This window comes from Mesocricetus auratus, unplaced genomic scaffold, assembly GCF_017639785.1.
Source record: "Mesocricetus auratus isolate SY011 unplaced genomic scaffold, BCM_Maur_2.0 Super-Scaffold_100004, whole genome shotgun sequence".
NCBI lineage: Eukaryota > Metazoa > Chordata > Mammalia > Rodentia > Cricetidae > Mesocricetus > Mesocricetus auratus.
Window position 1 is genome coordinate 7,911,913 of NW_024429189.1, and position 17,809 is coordinate 7,929,721.

The 17,809-nt window shown below is 46.3% G+C and overlaps 1 protein-coding gene across 4 annotated transcripts in view; it reads left to right on the top strand.

Moving 5' to 3' along the window:
- The window catches only part of Pax8 (paired box 8), a 58,531-nt gene that overhangs the window by 15,169 nt on the left and 25,553 nt on the right, over positions 1–17,809 (top strand). The gene's annotated exons all lie outside the window — the stretch shown is intronic.

Genomic DNA, 17,809 nt, shown 5'->3' on the forward strand with positions numbered 1-17,809 from the left:
GTGCGCAGCAGAGAGAGGGCCCGAGGCGAAGTCCCACAAGCAGAGGTGGGGAATTCTGGGATGTGTGTCCTTGTGAAGGAGCTAGCGATGGGAAGATGAACGACGGATGGGCACAGAGCAGCCGTGGGGAATTTAACAAAGCCAGGCCGACACATTCATTCTATTCTGCCACCCCAAAGTCTGCTTACAGAGCTCTCGACCCGCCTCTTCATAAAGCTTCCGTGCCTGCCTGGTTGACTTCACATTTCCGTGTTTGGCACTTCTCATGTACCTTTTGCTCTCTTGCCAGAGTCTGTGATGTTTTTATTAAGGGAACAACCATGGCAGTAGTTTTGATAGCTAGATTATCCACATTATCAAAATGTTTTGACTTCTCTCCTCTCCTGGCACCATTCCAGAAAACATTAGCCTGGTGATTTTCCAAAATTATCTCGGATCCTTGCTTGTGCTCCCTTTTAATCCAATTATTAACAGGGTTTGTTTTTTTTTTTTTTGGTCAACTCCTAGTGTAGGATCTGAGACACTCCCTTCCACCTTGCCTGCCATATTTCTCAGCATTTCTCTATGCAAACCCATGCCTCAGAAAACTCATCATTGTTTTCAGCACACACACACACACACACACACACACACACACACACACACACACACATCCCTTTGCCCATTCTGTGTCAGCCCCTTGGTCACCATCCCTCTTCCCACAACTTTGACAAAACTTTGCTTAGGTCAATGAGACTCTCAGATACCCTCAATCTTTGTTGGGGTGGGGGACGTTCGAGGCAGGGTTTCTCTGTGTGACAGCCGTGGTTGTCTTGGAACTCACTCTGTAGATCAGCCTCTGACTCCTGAGTTCTGGCATTAAAGGCATATGCCACCACAACCACCGGCAATACCCTCAACCGTTAGTGACTGTCCTGTCTGACTGCCCACTCCATCTGCTCTGTTGACTTCCAGCATTCAGCTCCCATTACCAACTCTAGCTTTTTTATTGTGGTATCCTGTCTCTGAGCTTGATGAAAGTAAAAACACTCTCAAACCCTTCAATTGCCCAACACATTGTACAGAATCCTAGATGAAGTGAGGGCCCCGTGAATGTCTGTGTGGATAATTTTCATTTAATTCTCCAATAACATGTTTGCTGATTTATTAACTGACTGAAAGTTTTCCAATGTGATGCACACCTGATTCTTTCCATGTGATATGATGTAATTACTTTTCAATTTCTTTATAATAAATGACAACCAGGAGACTGGGGAAAGAAGGAGTGAAGCCCCCTGGAGAACCTGTTGTAACTACCAAGGCTGGGGCTACCCCATTGGCACACCTCTCCAGCCCTGGGGAGGTCAAATGCTAGGTACCCAGGTTGGACTTTGAAGACCACTAGAAGTTGCAAACATGGGCAGTTCTGACCCAGGAGTCTGCATGGTGGATCTAGGTTGTTTGGCAGGGTGCCTGGTTAGACTAAAGACAAACATTCCTGTGAGGATAGAGGATTTCTAGATTATTGTAGGTTAGGACTCAAACTACAGTCACTACCTGTCGTGTAGATGTGTAGTTAAATGCTTAACAAGAATGTGCCAAGTCAAAGAAGCTATGTCCTCTTCTTCCTCCTCCCTCTTCCTTCCTTCCTCCCATCCCTCCTCCTCTTCTTTCCCCCTCTTTTCCTTCCTCCCTTTTCTTAACCTCTTTTCTTCCAGCCCCCATACCCAGCTCTATTCTTTACACTAACAGAGATTATTTCAATAGGTCACTGAATGTTGCTTTGAACACAAAGATTCATGTATTAGAGGCTTAGTCTCTGTAATGGTACATTTTTGTTGTCAACTCAGCTGATTTCGAATCACCATGAAAATACACCTCTGAGACCATGTGAGTATTTCCAGGAAGATTTAACTGAAGAAGGAAGGGCCACCCCAACTTGGGCAGCACCATCCCATAGGCAGTGGTTCAGGACCAAACAAAGAGAAGAAAGCAAGTTGAACACAAGTACTTACCTCTGTTTCCTTAATGTCAACTCAGTATGACCAGACACCTCGTATTCCTGCCATCCCCACCATGATGGACTTATATCTTCTATCTCTCAGTCAAAAACAAACCCTTCTTGTTTTTTTCCCACAGCAATGAAAACATAACTAATATAATCCCAAGTGATAGAACAATTGGAAATGAAGCATAAGAACCATACTTAGCTCGTGGCTGCAATTCCATGCTTGTCTCAGGGGAGTGGGTTAGTATTTCAGGAATTGGTTGGTAATATTATAGCTGGTACAATTTGAGGCTACTCCATGTACCCTAGCAGGGACCCTGCTGAACACAGGGCAAGAGAAAAGATGTATGTTGGGGCTTTGCTGTGCCCATTTACCAATGCTCTTCTGTGAAAAAAAAAGTCAACTACAAGATGGAAGGATCAAGAATAAAGGCCAGAGTGTGGCTCGGGATGGAGACAGTGATGCCAGAGATGCGTTTTCCCCAGAGTCTTGCTTGAACCTGCTGTACTAGAGGACGCTTTAGAGGGAAGCTAGGAGCCAGCCAAACCCATCAGAAGAGTATCTCACAGGGGACTGCCCACCTGCTGTGTTCATTTCACAGTTAAAACCCCACCGAGGAGGCTGGACAGATGACTCAGCAGTGAAGAGAACTAGCTCCTAGAGGACACAGGCTCAGTTCTCAGCACCTGCACGTTGGCTCACAACCTTCTGTAATTCCAGTTCCAAGGGATATGACACCCTCTTCTGGTGTCTGCAGTCACCAGGTGTATCACAAGATGCACAGACATACATTCAGGCAAAACACACCTATAATCCCAGCACCCGGGATGCTGACACAAGAGGACCCAGAGTTCAAGGCCAGACTGGGTCACATGGCAATGCACACACGCATACACACACACACACACACACACACCACACAAACACACACATACACCACACAAACACACCATACACACACACACACACACCTACACATACATATACGCAGACAAGACAAAAAAGAAAGCAAAACAAAATAAAAGCCTACTGGTTTGTGTATTAGTTTGCTAGGGCCGTGGTGACAAAATACCCAAACAAGATGGCATAAACATCATAAATTTCTTAGCACACAGTTCCGGAGGCCGTTAGCTTCAAGTCAGGATGTTACCAAAGTTACTTCTTCTTCCTTCCTAGCTGCCAGAGTGCTGGCACTCTCTGGTGTACCTTGAATCATGGCAGCATACCTTCAGCCTTCACGTGGTTCCCCCACCCCCATCCGCCTATCCCTGTGTCCTAATTTACACTGTTGTGTATGGCCTGACTATAACAGATGAGTGCCCATCCTAATGACCTCATCTTATCCTCATCATCTGCAAAGATCCTGCTTCCAAATAAAATTTCTTTCTGAGGGTTGGGACCTCAACATATGAATTTGATGGGCAGGGCACGGCTCAGCTCACCACAATATAAGTACCATGTGTCAGAGTCTGGCTCAGCACCTCTTTCCCCTTCCATAACCTTGACTTTACCTGTAGCTTGTTTGAGTCCTTGTGACACCAACCACTCAAGAAATCCAGGTTTGAGACTGACAGAGTAGGGGAGGTCAACACTCGTCGTCCAAAATCATTTCTGCCGCTCTACAGTGGAGGGGGATTTGCCCCTGATGCCCAGGACAGAACCCCTTGTGAAGGCCTCAAGCATGGATTTGAACTTAAAAAGAAAAAAAATGACAAGCAAGCAAGCTGGTGAGAGAACACATGCTCTTTCAGGGTACTCTTTGGTTCAGAATACACCCCACCCAATTTATGCCATCTCTTCTACTAAGAAGCACCAAGATCCCCAAAGGGGCCTCCACGGACAGAAAATGAGCAAGTCAGAAAACAAATTCTGCCCTGGCTCTACCAGGAAGTACGTCTCGACATCAGGTCATCTCTTCTTTGCTGTCAGGCACATTCTCAAAGTGGCCTGCGTGTGCATGGTACATGTCCCTTCTGCAGACCGTCGTCACAGCAACCTACTCCCTCACCACAGAAGTTACATAGGCCCCCTTGTGATCCTGTGTACACTGTTCTCATTTCTTACATCAGTCTTGGGGCCACAGCTTTTTCTTCCTCTTGGGAGGCTTCTGACTTTAGCTCCCCGATCCCAAGGGCAACCCTGGAGTGTTAGGCCTCTGGGGTCACATGCTTGGCAGACGCCTAGGCTCAGATTCACGTGGCCACAGTTCCTGCAGGCCACTTCATGCTTTTTTTATTCTCAGCACTCTGGGTTTCCTCCTCTGGAACCACACCCTGTAGGTTGTATCTGCTCATCTCTGTCCCCTTCCACTTTCTTCAGCAGCCTTGAGTGTGGCCTTAGAGCAAACAATCCCCCTTTGCTATGGTGTCAGGTTCTAGGTTAGTAGCTGTCATAGTTATCGTAGTGATCTGAAAGAAAATGGCCCTCTTAGGAGGTGTGATCTTATTGGAGGAAGTGTGTCACTGTTGGGGTGAGTTTGGGGTCTCTTTTGCTCAAGTTTCCCTCAGAGTGACAGTCAGTCTACTTCCTGTTGCCTCGGAGTCAAGATGTAGGACTGTCAGCTCCAGCACCAAGTCTGTGTGCACACTGCCGTGCTCCTACCATGATAACATACTGAGCCTCTGAAACTGTAAGTGCGCCCCCTCAATGAAATGTTTTCCTTCACAATGGTTGCTGTGGGCATGGTGTCTCTTCACATAACTAAGACAGTTATGGAAAGCACAGACAGGAAATTCCGTTGAAGATTTTGTTTGGTGTGTTGTACTCAGAAAGGCAGATCTTCGCATGTTCCTACCTGTACAACTCAGGGTGGCCAGACCTACTGTCCTGCCTTGAGGGATCCAGCTCCAACCTGTCTTCCTCTCTCATCCTGTTCTGCGACACCCTCCCCACTTACACATACAGTCTTTCTAATTGTGTCTGATCCTAAGTGTAGCCAAACCCCCCCTTTACTCCTCTCAAAGTGTGTCAGTCACATCTTATCTTAGTTAAGATCTCAAAGGGAAAGAAACCCAGAGCTGGAGAGAAATTGAGCGATGGTTTAGTTAAAAAAGGGGAAAGCATATTGTTTTCTACTTTGTGACTGAGTTGTGTTTAAGGCCTCATTTATCTGGCCTCTTAGTCAGGGCAGTTTCCCCAACTGCAGCTGTTTCTCTTCCTCCCTCTCCTGCTCCAAGCTGCCCCCACATCCTGTTGTCACCTCCCTTTCTACTGTCATGGGTTTTCTTTTTTGTCCCCACTAGGGGCTCTTCTAACCACCTCTCTGTTTTCCTCTTTACCCATCTCAAAGTGATTTTAAAATGTGTGTTCATTAAACTCATGTATGTAGCCTTGTGGCAGAGCTACAGAACCGAGTGTCCTAGCAGTACATGAAAACATAACTTGGATTGTTTACTACATACTAGCCCCATACGCAGATGCACACGCTGCACACACTGACCACCCTCCTAGTGTACACGCATTCCTTGTGAATATGTCGCAGGGCTGTTTGGTGGAAGGAAGGTGGTGACGGTTCAAGTGTTCCATAGTGAATGGATCAAAAAGCCTTCAGGTTTGGTAACATAATAAAGGCTATTAATGTGTATGTTTCTCAAGCCCATCATCTATTCAGACGCTGTCTCAATATAGGTCTCCCAGAATACTATCATTGAATGAAATCTAACTAATTGAAAACTTGTAATATCAACCCATTTTTCTAAAACAGAACAAAAACAAAAACAGACCAAACACATAATAGCCACTAGCCTCTGAACCCAGGGGAGTCTGGGGAAGTCAAAGTGTATACTAAGCAGGTGTACTCACCTGCTCTGGATTGCAGAGCTCTGACTGCTGTGTAGTTCAGGGATGTCTACCACTGCCCAGGCCTTGGTACCAGAAACCCACAGGCTGCAGGAAGCTCAGCAGAGGAGCCAGAAGAAAGACCTCTAGCACAACAACCAGGACTCTGGGAGGTCCCTGGTTGCAAGTTCGTGTTTAATCAACTAATTAATGATTTTGGTTCATAGTTATTTATGTTCTACAGAGTGGATATGAACTCTTATAGATCACCAGAAGATCTTTCTAAAGACCCAGGATCAGGGACATTATGGCAAAACCTCCTCTTTGAACTGTCCAAGTGGAAAGTACCTGGCTTCCCAGGGGAGTCCAGTGAGTAGTAATGGGGGAGGAGGACTCTGCTCCCCAGAAAGGAGCCCACATAATCAGCGGAGCTGCTGCAGCTGCCTCTGGGACTCTTGGTATCCAGGGGGAAAGTCAGAAGAGTGAGACCCACAGGCAAGGGCAGCAAGGGGAGACCATTTCTGAACCTTGCTCCTGGTGGGCCTCTCTCCTTGGGTGTATGGAAGCCAGAGTGCAGGGGAGAACATTTCTGAACCCTGCTCCTGGTGGGCCTCTCTCCTTGGGTGTATGGAAGCCAGAGTGCAGGGGAGACCATTTCTGAACCTTGCTCCTGGTGGGCCTCTCTCCTTGGGTGTATGGAAGCCGGAGTGCAGGGTGTAGATCAGCTACGCCCAGAGTTGTGGTCACAGAGGCCGTCTTCAGGAAAGTGGAGTACTGTACCTATTGTTCAAGAAGCTGCCAAATCTCGGCCATAGGGAGAAAGTTGCCCATCTATCACTTAACCTACTAATAAAATATACTGGACATATGCAAGCTAGAAGCTGCCTTTAGAAATTTTTGGAAAAGGCCCAAAGTTCACCCTACCTAGGAAAAACTAGAGCATGGTAACTATCAGGCTCGACACAGTCCTGTGACCCAGGTACCTCCAGCACTGGCCCCTGTGCTCAGGAAGCTACAGCCTGGCTGGAGGGAAAGACCTGCTCTCAAGATCATCAGTGGTTCCCCAGGAAGCTTAGAGGCTTGTTGACATTTACAGCAGCCTCATCCTTGAAAATACAAACACTGGGGGCCCTTTTTTGGGAGGGAGGTGACAGGGTTAATCTAAGGGCTAGGGGGAGGCAGAGAGAAAAAGGCCTTGAAACCACAGTGAAGCCAACCAGATTAATAGAGGAAGGGGGGTGGTGGTGGTAGACCATTAGGAAGACAAAGGGAAAATCATGCTGGAGCAATAGAAAGGGAAATCTAATATCAACTAGGGAAAAATAAATGGAGATTAGGGCAAACAAATTAGCTTTAATGGGTTCAGTGCTAATACAAGAATAACAGCAGAGCTGTGAATGCCTTTGAGGGGAAGATGGGATAAAAAACCTGGGCAGTCAAGCAGGCAGTGGAGATTATGCAGGGAAAGGGGGTGGCCAAGAGTCAGGGGAGGGAGGCCGAGAGAGGTGCAGGAGCACCAGTGGCTTTAGGAGGGGCCTGCTTTCTTTGATAGGAAGGGACTAGTGACAGTAGGTCAGAGGGACGATTAACACTGGGCACAAACGAAGTAAAGGAACTGGAAGAGACTGAGGGCAGGGGGAAACCCACAGCTGGATTGGCAGAAGAAAAGAGACAGAAACAGACATACACAGAGCACAAACCAATATGGATGAGTAGGGGCCAGAAAGAAATTGGAATTTTTTGTTTTACTCTCACTGGAAAAAAATCAAATAGTGACAAATGTAAACACCAATCCTCTGACATATGGGGCCCTGGAAAGGACTTTAAAGTGGGTTTGGAAAGCACACACACTTAGAAGGTGGCACTAAAGACCTGTTCACTCTGCTATACACGGAATGGCCACCTTGCTGCCAGGGTTTGCCAGGAGTCAGGCAGTGCAGAATATTTGCTGCTTGGGCATCAAAGGGAGAGCCTGCAGCTTGCGGGTCAGCTCTGGCCTGAATGTAATGTGTAGCCTCCGGCAAGTTATGTACCATCTCTGCTCCTCTCCCTGTCCTATGTCAAATGGAGGCGATGTGCTTCTACCTCAAGGGCTATTGTGCAAATTAAATGAAAAGATGCACTTATATAGTTCTGCTCGGCTCAGGAAGGAGCGTGTTTCTCAGTGTAGATGTTACTCCTAAGCATTAAGTAACCCAGGAAAGGGCTGAATACAGAACACAGCCTGTCTCCCTTCTTCCTTCTCTTTTCTCCTTTTTTAGAGATGATATTGGTAAAATACAAGTCAAGTTTGACTCTTTTTTCATCGATAGCCTAATTTGAAAGAATGTTCTTTATCCTTGTGTACCCCCTTCTGCACTGGTACAACCCCCTCTCCATAACTGAGTACTGGAGATGAGATAATAGTACTAAACCTTCTCAGCACCCTCACCCTCTGGGCTGATCCAAGCAAGGGCATCTTCCCCTGCCTTCAAGGGGAAGCCTTCTAACCCTACTGGGAGATACTCTTCCATTTGGCTGAGCTTCAGACCGCAGGAGACCCTGGGTTGCTGTTGCTTCTCCCAGCTGCCTTAAAGCGCGTGGAGTTGCAGAGCGGGCAGATCAGAGACAAGCATTCAAACGAATGAATGCTCAGGAGTCAATGAGTAACCACCCGGTCATGCACTTCGGGAGGAAAAGGGGGGGCTGGTGCTATTCTTGACCCCCAAGGCATCCAGAACCAAGCTTTTCTCATCACAAAGGATTCTGAAATAGAGAACAGAAAACAACCCAGGCAAGAGGGGCAAACGTGGTAGGGGAACTTGCTACTTGTAGAGATGTGAAAAAGTAAATTGAAACCATTACAGAAAGAACCATCTATGAGACCATATCTTCCAAAACATGGATATCAAAACAGACCCAGGAATGGCAAACCTTTGTGGATGGTTTACTGAGCCCAGGTCCAAGCAACATACCTAAGCAGAAGAAAATGAAGTTCATGCCAAGGTCATAACTTAGAGGTGAAGGACACGTATTCTGGTCTCTGTCCCACAGAGCTTCAGAGAATGAAAATCAATGAATAAATGGACCCCATTTAGGAATCATTGCCAAAACACATGCTAGGAAGCTGCTCATCAGTTGGTGTGTCTATGATGGGCAGCTGAATGGACCAACTGGTAGGTAGAAGAGTCCTGGAGGACATCCTTCTTGTCCCAAGTGGTTGTTGGCAGCATGACCTCAGAAGCAGCAGTTGATCTAGATTCCAAATCTCCTAGGGCCAGTCACATGTCTCCAGCAACATCTGGACAAAACCATCAGTCATATTGCAGCTCCAAGCCCCAGATGCCATAGAGCTTCTCTCAAGTACTTATACTCTGACATCATCAGCTTGTCCCTTCGCTTCCTGCAGCCTAGGGACAGTGGCTGCCTCCTACGATGGTGCATCTGTTACTCAAGATGTTCAGACCAGAAGTATTTCAAATTTCAGACCTTTCTAGATTTGGGAATACACACACACACACACACACACACACACACACACAGAGTCTTGAGGATGAGACCCAAGTCTCCTGGTGTCATCGTGACATTTATATTTCCTATATTCCTTATGCATGTAACCTGAAGGCCATTTTATGTGAGATGTCCTTGCACCTGTGTTTCCACTCACACCCTTCAGAGAAGTCAGGTCGGGAACATTTAGCTTGTTGGTACTAAAGAAGTTTATGATTTTTGAAAACAGTTCATATTTGAGGAACTTGGATTAAGGATGATCACCCTGGGTCTCAGAGATACTTCATTTCTTCCTTTGTGCTCCTATATCTCTTGACACCCAGGGAATTTTGTTAAAACCCTCCTGCTGAAATTCCTAGGAACTGGTTCTGCTTTTGGGTCATACTCTGAATGATGCTACCAGAAGAAATTCGGGGAAACCAGGTCCTAGGATTGGATTGTCTTTGAAGGTAGTGGTGAGCTCCTAGGCAATGTGATACAGGAATGTTTTAGCTTCTTTCTTTCTTTCTCTCTCTCTCTCTCTCTTTCTTTTTTTCTGACTAAACTAGGACAGACACAAAGTAGCACTTTACACACAGTTAGGAATAAAAATTTTCTTCTCAAGCAGGTTATCTGAGTTCCCAGGTACTGGAACTGTCTCCTTGACTTGAGCCACGACTCTCGGATCTTCTCCTTAATGGAACTGTAAGCCTCAAAAGGTGTGAGCTGTGTAGTCACCCACCATTCTTCATGGAACCTTTACAACCAGAGTTAAAAATAAAAAGCTTCTTAACGAGGAATTAAGACCCACACTGGTGCAAAACTGTAGCAATAGCTCTACTTTCTCCTCAGGCTCCTTCGGAACATGCTGCCACATTGGGTCATAAAGCTGGTTCCTCACGAAAGTGTGAACCCCAGAAGAGCTCATACAGTTAGTGTGCACACCAGAGGCTTGCTGTCAGAGCCAGTAGAAAGGCCACGGAATTCATTCCCCCAGCTCCTTCTGACGCCATCAAAACCTTGCTTTTTCCTGAGCTGTGACTTGTGGAGCTCTTTCTTCAAATGCTTGTATCTAACCATCTGTGGGAAATGGAATTCTGTTGAAGGCAAAGAATATGTAGTCTTCTCTAAACCTCCTGTGGGTCTGTCCTCTTCCCCTCTTCTCTTTGCTCTTCCCTGCTTTCCTTCCACTTTCTTTCCTTCCTTCCAATAGTGAATTAACTAAGCGTGATTTGATATCCCTGTGTGCCAAGCATTACAGAGTAATAATAATAATAATAATAACAACAAACCACCCTTCAAGAGACATATGTAGCAGGGCACATTTAGTAGCTGAGCACTTAACAGTTTGCTAAATGTATTAGTAGAGCTTGATCTGGGCTCCTTTAACAGAAAGGACTAGAGTGAGCCAGCAAGAAAAGCCATGGATGACTTCCTGTAGGAGGGTAACTCTTGAGATATAAATGAAATCAATCAGAAGAAAGTAAGGAAATGGCACTCTAGATATGGCATGAATGAGGACTCAGGGCAGGACTTAGGTACTGGGACAAAAATGGCAATTATGTGTACTAGGACATTAATTTTAAGGCTGAGACCTGTGGTAAATGAGTCAAGAGAGAAAAGAAAGCTCATGGTGGGCCTTCTCTGCCAAACTTAGAAGCATGGACATAACATGAAGGAAAGGATGCTGTGTGTTTACTTTAAACATCCTTAAACATGGGAGTGGTCCATGCAGATGTGGGTTTGGATGTGCTGCTTTCCAGCTGCATAACTAAGAGCTGCATGGTGAAGGTTGGAGGGAGACCAGTAAGTCCAGGTAGCCACTCCTCCCTGTCCGGATTATATGTCACCTACGGGGATATTTTTTTCTTGATCACGTTGGGATGATTTCATCTCTTGTTCCCCCTTCATTATTCTTCAATTCTACATCCATTGTGCTAGAAGATATTGGTATAAATATTTAGAGATAGAACTGATATGGTCTGATGAGCATTCTGTATGGGAGAATGGAACATGCTAAAAGCAGTTGGCTAATTCCTGTGGGATATATTTATTTAGCATGCTGCATAATTTAACCATGAGCAAAACAGAAATACTTTTGACCTCATGTGGCTTTCAGTCTGGCAACAGGGGAAGGTAATTTTTCATTTATATAATTATGCAAAGGTGTTTGGGCCATCCCACACACCCTTCTCCTCATTCAAATTTTCGCCTGACTGTGAACTTTCAAACACATTTCTCAAAAAACAAAAACAAAAAACCATCATACTTGATGCTGCATTTTGATGAACACTGTGGAATAAATGTAAAGAATGCTAGGAAAACATCTAAACAGAGGCTCTACCTTGTCTATAAACACAAGCGAAGCTCCTCCAGGCCAGTGGCTCCGCGTTCAGCTGCAGGGCAGCAGGGTTAACCAGATAAAAGGGGAAGACAGAAGTTCTAAGTGGAAGAGGCAGCACGTGAAAAGGCCCGGGGGCAGTATATGCACTGAGAGTAGCAGAAGACCAGCGATGGAGCGTGTGACGGAAAACGGCACGTGATGAAGCCGAAGGGGCAGCCTCTATGCATTCACGGGGGCTGCTGTCATCAGCTAAGGCAGCCTGGGGGTGGGCGGAGTATTACTTGAGGGATTTCTTTTAGGAAGTTGAATGTAAAGGGGGAGGGGCGACTCCTTTGTCCTCACAATGCTATGAAGAGACAGGCCGCAGGTAAAACAGTAAGAGAATGGGCTGCTCAGCGAAGCTGTGTAGAGTGAGAACAGCAACCACTTTTGTTGTTGTTGTTTTGGAGACAGGGTTCCGCTGTATTGCTTTGGAGCCTGTCCTGGAACTAGCTCCGTAGACCAGGCTAGGTCTCGAACTAGAGATCCGTCTGCCTCTGCCTCCCGAGTGCTGGGATTAAAGCCTGCACCACCAACGCCCGGCCAGCAAGCACTTTTGAGAGTCATTGTGGAAACAGAAAACGGGGCTATACCCCAGTAGAGAGAAGTAAAAAGCCTAGACTGCTCATGTAAAGGAACCAGGAGACAGCCATGGGACCCTCTTGAAGAGAGAGAGAGAGACTCTGGCACCCTCTGCCCACGCATTGCTAAGTGTTTGAGCATATGCCAAGCATGAGGCTTGAGAGACAGCTGATTCCTGAAAGGGAAGGGAGGAAATGGGAGAGACAGGAAAGGCAAGTAGGATGACTTCTTAAGGCATTTGGGTTGAAAAGACAGGAAGAAAGAGTTTCATAGCCAAGGCAAGAATTCTCAGGTAGAGGCTACAGAGAGCATAGATTGATTTCATTTTATTTGTAGATGCAAGAAATGAGCCTAGTAGTAGACAGTGAGTGGCTTAAAAAAAGTTTTTTTTAAAAAAAGTAGAACAGTAAATTGTATAGTCAGTTTCAAGAGCATTTGACACATGAGGGGTCTATGAGAAAGAAAAGGTAAACAGTAGTCTTATTTAGCCACTATCCCTCTTCTCTACCTTCCCTGAGAAGGACAAGGGGCAGGCACAGGGACAGACACCGAAGGTCTGGGTGAGGCGGGCCGAGTGGATGGATGCTTGATGCTGCTTCCCGGCAGGACAGCTCATTTTCTCTAAGGCCAAGGATCTAATGTGTGCATGACCTCATGGATTGAAGAGATCTGGTGTACCAGCTTGGGGCAGTGGTATCCCATGGTCCTAGGACACGTTTCTTAGGCACAGCTTGAGACAAAGTCCTTGGATTTTTATTCCTTAAAGTTATAAAGCCAAGAGGGGGAAGCTGGGAGGTTGTAGCCATTGTAGACCTGAAAGCCAGTGTCCTGGGGAAGGGCAACACCAGACTGAGGACACCAGAGACTCATTAGCATCAGCAAGGCTTATTCTTCATGGAAGGGAAGTAGCATGATTTGAAGGGTACTCCAAGGCAGCCTCAACATCCCTTAATACAGCCTTGCCAAATGTCAAATGTCTGCCCACGTTGACTCTCTTTGGATTTAAAGCAAAAAAAAAAAAAAGTCCCAGATAGTAAAATCAGTTTCACAGCACAGCACATTGAACTATTGTTCTGTAGGGGCTGAGCTTTAAGGAATCAAGAAGATGGGGGCGGGGGAAGGACTTTGGAATGTAATTTGAAGGTTTGAGGGTCCCACAAAAGGGACTCTGAGTCGGGTGCTATGTAAACAAACACTTGGCTTCTACCCTTGAGGGATTCATAAAGAAATGGCATAGACGAAGTTGGTTAGAAGTCAGTGATGAGATGGGAAATGGCGCAAAGACTGTGGGGGCGCAGGAGAGGTGTGCTCTCCTCTTAAGTGCTTGACATCGGTTCGCCCAATTCCAGTTTTTAGTGAGATCTGATTCATTCTTCTGCCCTTACTTCTCAGAGCCTTCTAAGCAGAGAAGAAATCACTGAGCAGTGTCCTTGGACCTCCTGAAATGGCCATTTTCCCCCAAAGGATGCTTCTAGACAGCAAGCTTCACCTAAAGCCTTACAACCCTGCCACTCCCTGAAAGCCAAGCTAAACCCTCTGATGAGGGAAGCTTGCATTTCCCTGTCTGAAAACCTTCATACTCAAGAGCTTTCTTACATCCAGCTAGGCTTCCTCCTACACATCCACCTCTCCCCACCCACAGTCCTCTAGACTTACGAAAGGATTTGCTTATGAAGCTTCAAACCTCTGCCTGGGTTCCACTTTCCCCAGACCTAACCTCTGGACCAACCAGTGAGCTCCTACTTAACCACTGGCTTCCGGCCTTCAGGCCCACCTGCCCATAAAGTGCAAAGCAGCATGGGAAGGAGGTTAGCACAATGGGCATCAGCCCCTCAGTGAGGGCAGGAAGGAAGCCTGCACCCACCTCCGGGCATTTGGTGGTGAATCACCTAGAGAGGTCCACTCCCCCACACCGGACACAAAAAATACAAAGGCCCTTCCATTACTGAACTCAGTTCAAAGCCTCAACCCATAGAGGCCGCCTTCATATGCAGCCAGTTGACCCTTCCCAGTCTTCCTTTCATGCATGATCTATAGAGGCGGTAAATGGCATTCAACTTGGTGAAAGCACCAGGACTTTATGCAATGAGCCTTTTCTTACTTCCTATGGTCATTTTATTTGTTTTGGTTTTTTTTCTAAGTCATTCCTTTGACTCCTCTCTGACTGCCTGTGTGCCCCTCCAAGGGACTGCTACCTTAACACGGAGATTCCTAATTAATCTGGTTGTGTCCCCTGAAACAGTTTAAACATTCATGTCTTGTTCAATTACACACACAGGGCCCTGTACTTGAATCACCATTAGCATTTTGTTAATATGTGTTGAACTGAAATGAAAGTCATTAAATACACATAATGAACACAATTCTTGGAGAAAGACTGGAGGAAGAGAGAATATGATCTTGTTTGTTTGTTTTGTCAGCCATTGCTCAATGCCCAGCCTAAACCAGTGGTCCCACAGTATGCTCAGCATTCACACAATCTGGAAACATCTTTTTAAAAAAGCTTTCATTAGTGCTTTGAGAATTTCCTACACTGTATCTTGATCATAGCCATCGGAGTCCCCTAACTCTTCCCAGATCACTCCTCAGCTCCTTATCCACCCACCCCCGCCGTGTGGTGTATGTGTGTGTGTGTGTGTGTGTGTGTGTGTGTGTGTGTGTGTGTGTGTGTACACTGAGCTCAGTTTGACTTGGTCAGCTACTCCTGGGATGTCCACCATTAAAGAACTGACTCTGTTTCCTATCAGCAATCAAATACCAATAGATCCTCAGCTAGGCTTGGGACTTCCTGTTCTTCCCCTCCTCCAGGCTGGCCTGAACTTGTGCAGGTCTAGAGCAGGCTGTCACAATCCCTGGAGTTCGAATGCTACCTGCTCTGCTGCGTCCAGAAAACACTGTTAGCTTGAAGTCTTCCACCAGCCCCATCTCTTAAAATCTTTCCACCCCTCTCCCTGTTCTGCATAGATCTTTGAGCCTGGGGGGGCAGGATGTGATCCATATATCCCATGTAGGGCTGAACCCCCCAAAGTAATATATTCTCTCCACAATGAACAGTTGTGGACCTCTGACATATACAAATTCTTGGTTCTACCCTAGACCAACTGATTTAAAAATGAGATACTGTACTCAACAGGTTTTTATTCGGTATACCCTACAAGTGACTCTGGTGTGTATTTCAGTTTGAGAACTGCTATCCAAGTGTTAGGGCCAAGCCAGAGTGGTAGCATTCAATCATGTTAATGTTATAATGAAAACCATCGTATTTATATCAGGCCTTTCAGCTAAAGAAATGTTTCTCCACTGCCAGCCCATCTTCCCGTCGCAGTTGTTACTGCTGCCAGTAGATACAGTGAGAAATGCTATCGAGCCCTGTTTCATGCCTACGCTTACAAACAACCAAATCTATTCAAACAATATGACTAAAACACATAGAATCAAGGAAGCAATCTGACCCAAGCTCTTCCACAATAAAATAATGCCCTAGCCAAGTCACAGTTCAGGAACCAGAGATGAGACTAGCTGCTGTGCAATAAACCTCAGTATGATCCTGAGAATCTGGGTTTCTAAGGAGTCTGTGTCAGTCCTTAGGATAATTTAGGACCATAGTTTGTACTATGTCTATTGGAGAAACACATGAGTAGATTGTACTTTTTGTTTTGTTTTCTGGCAAAATGCTCAATTTCTGATACCCCTATATGACACCCCTTTTCATAGCACCAAGATAGATGCCTCATGCAGTAAAAATTCTGGAAAACTGAGACAAAGTAGGCCTGCCTAAAGTCTTGTACATTTGGATAACTGTCTGATGTGCCCTGGTGTTCAGTGTCTAGACCCCAATGAGTCAAAAGTCAACGATGAGGGAGTGAGGGGGAAATTTCTCCACAAAGGGCAGCATGGCCAGTGAGGGGTCAGAGGAACAAGTTCAAGAGCAGGTAAGAGCCACATTGTCCATCACCTAGGCTGGACTGAAAGTTCCCAAGATACCATCCAACTCATGGAAAAATATTCATTAGGACAGGTGGCCTAGAACAGGTAGGCAGAAGCTGTGCCTTGAAGATGGATCTCCATGTCCCTTATGCTTGGTGCGTAGCCAGCACAGTTTTCCTCCTGATTTAATGCCCAGGACAGAGGCTTTTGACCTTGTTTGTTTGTTTGTTCTAAGGGAAGTTATCTGTCCTGTTGAAGATATCTTGGGCCCCTGAGGAGAAATTGGGAGGTGGTTCTGAATGTGCTAAGTCAGTGGGTGATAATAGGCACAGTGTGCCCAGCAAAGGCACTTCCCACCCTTGCCCATATGTATTGTTAACTGGTCACACTGGCCTGGTCTCAGCTGTCCCTTCTCACTGGCTGTCTCCTCATGACTCCCTGCACGATACTGGCTGCTCTTCGGTAACCTTCATGGGGTCCCAAGCATTTGGGCTCAATCCTTTCTGCTCCACATAAATGTCTAGAGTTCTTATACCTCCCCACCCTAAGCTATATCGCCATATCCGGTCCTTGGTGTGGAAGGCTAGTTAAGCTAGACAATGACACTGTCACCATAAGGTTGCAGCTCCAGCCATCAATCAAGGCCCCACACAGAGGAAGTGATGATTGGATTTCTAAGCTTTGTTGGATCCTGGCTGCTCTTCACATAAGCTGAGTCGTTCAAGTCAAGCCACTGAAATGCTCTTTATGGCCTTCTTTTTGGGATTTCGACATCTCACTTCTGAAATTAACCCACCGTGGATCGTAGAGTTGGAAGTGTTGCAAATCTAACGGACACCTACCCCTTAACCTCAAAGCCTTTGCGTGTGCCATTCCCCTGCCTCAAACAGGGTCTCCTTTCTCTCCCCTAACACTTGAGTCTCCGCTTGACCTAAGTTTGCCTTGAGTCTCGGCTTTTCTAAGAACCTGTTTGTGCTTTTTAGACCAGGGTCAGGTCTACGGATTCAATAATTATCTCTCTAAGCGTGAGAGTCCGGAAAAGGCCATGCGGGATGCTAATTAGCTGGTGTAGGCTCCTGCGGTAAGAAGCCCTGTGAGGGGTGAAAATGGACAGATGGCTTGATTCACCTTGGGACTTCAAAACCTGCTAAGGCACCTGCCACACACTAGGCACCCGGCAGATGCAGGTCTGATTAGATCTGTGTGGTCAGAATGAAGTATAGAATCAGTCCAGAGGGCAGAGGTCAAACCAGGGAAGTAGCTAAGACTCGGCTTGCCACGTACTCTAGTGTCCCCACCCCGGCCTGACACAGTGTCCTAGTGAGTTCTCAGCTTGCTGTCTTTCATTCTCTGATCTGTTAGAGAGAGGAAAACTTGGGGTTGCCTAGGCGGGACAGCCACAGACAGGGCCTAGTCCCTTCTGACCTTCCTCAGCCAGAGACCCTCTCCTTTTCCTCTTTCCTGTTTGTGTAAAATACCGTTCTATAGTTGGGCAAGCTGGCGCACACCTTCAGTCCCAGCTCTTGGAAGGCAGATGCAGATGGATCTCTGTGAGTTTGAGGCCAGCCTGGTACACGGAGTGACTTCTAGGACAACAAGGGATACACAGAGAAATCCTGTCTTGAAAAATCAAAGGAAGGAAGGAAGGAAGAAAAGGGGGAGAAGAAAAGAAGGTTCTATAGTT